This window comes from Myotis davidii, unplaced genomic scaffold (assembly GCF_000327345.1).
Source record: "Myotis davidii unplaced genomic scaffold, ASM32734v1 scaffold673, whole genome shotgun sequence".
In the NCBI taxonomy this organism is placed as follows: domain Eukaryota; kingdom Metazoa; phylum Chordata; class Mammalia; order Chiroptera; family Vespertilionidae; genus Myotis; species Myotis davidii.
Window position 1 is genome coordinate 2,087,277 of NW_006286677.1, and position 1,837 is coordinate 2,089,113.

General features: G+C 41.1%; 1 pseudogene; it reads left to right on the forward strand.

Moving 5' to 3' along the window:
• LOC107182232 overlaps positions 1-1,837 on the forward strand; it is a 47,590-nt pseudogene that overhangs the window by 285 nt on the left and 45,468 nt on the right.

Sequence of the window (1,837 nt, forward strand, 5' to 3'; positions counted from 1 at the left end):
ACAAGAAAATCTAAATGGGCTTCTGTAATAATAATAAATATATAGAGAGAGAAACACAGGCATAAAGAATTAAAATGGCAATAATAAGTACCTATCAATAATAACCTTAAGTGTAAGACATAGGGTAGCTGGATGGATATGAAAATATGACCCAAATATATACTGTCTATAAGAGACCTACCTCAGAACAAAAGACTCACACAGGATAATAGTGAAGGGATGGAAAAAAATTTCATGCAAATTGAAACAGAAAAAGGCTGGGGCAGCAATACTCATATCTGACATAATAGACTTCAGAATGAAGGCCATCACAAGAGACAATAAAGGTCACTACATAACACTAAAGGGATTGATCGAATAAGGGATCTAACCCTGGTAAACATATAAGCACCCTAATACAATCAGAAATGAAAGTGGTGAAGTAAAACTGACACCACAGAAATACAAAGGATTGTAAGAAAATACTATGAACAGCTATATGCCAACAAGCTGGACAATGTGGATGAAATGGACAAATTCCTAGAAAAATACAATCTTCCAAAACTCAAATCAGGAAGAATCAGAAAACCTGAAGAGGCCAATAACAACTAATGAAACTGAAGCAGTAATAAAAAACAACTCCCAGCTAACAAAAGCCCTGGTCTAGACAGCTTCACAGGGGAATTTTACCAAACATTCAAAGAAGAATCAACATCTATCCTCTTTAAACTATTCCAAAAAATCCAAGAGAAAGAGACACTTGCAAGCTCTTTTTATGAGGCCAGCATTATCCTAGTACTAAAACCAGATAAATACACTACAAAGAAAGAGAATTACGGGTCAATATCCCTGATGAATATAGATACTAAAATCCTCAACAAAATATTATCAAATTGGATCCAGCAATATATTAAAAAGATCATACACCACACCCAAGTGGGATTTATTCTAGGGATGCAAGGCTAGTACAATATTTGCAAATCAATAAATGTGATACATCACAAACAAATTGAAAGACAAAAATCACATGATTATATCAACAGAGGCAGAAAAAGCACTGGATAAAAGTCAACACCTATTTTTTATTAAAAAAAATGCTAAGTGAAATAAGCCAGTCAGAGAAAGACAAGTATCATATTGTCTCACTCATATGTGGAATCTAACGAACAAAATAAACTGATGAACAAAATAGATCCAGAGACATGGAAGCATGGGACAGATTGTGGAATCTCAGAGGTAAGGTGGAGTGGGTGAGTGGATGGGAAGAGATCAATCAAAGAACTTGTATGCATATATGTATCACTCATGGACACAGACAATAAGGTGGTGAAGGCTTAGAGTGGGGGAAGTGGGTGGGCTAGAGGGGGTCAATGGGGAAAGGAGGACATATGTAATACTTTCAACAATAAAGATTCTTTTTATTTATTTTTATATTTTATACTAGAGGCCCGGTACACAAAAATTTGTGCACTCGGGGGGAAGGGGGGGTCCCTCAACCCAGCCTGTGCCCTCTAACAGTCTGGGACCCCTTGGGAGATAATGCCCTGCTGGCTTAGGCCTGCTCCTGGGTGGCAGAGGGCAGGCCCAATCCCTAGGTGCAGCCCCTGTTTGGGCTCAGAGCAGGGCAGATTGGGGAGTTGGGGCACTGTCCCTTGCCATGCACAGAGCAGGGTGGATTGGGAGGTTGTGATGCCACCCTTAGTCATGCTCAGGGTAGGGCTGATTGGGGGGTTGGGGCACCGCCCCCTGTCACACTCAAGGCAGAGTCGATGGGGAGGTTGTGGTGCCACCCCCTGTCACACACAGAGCAGGGCCAATCAGGGGGTTGGGGCGCTGCCCCCTGTCACGCACAGAGAAG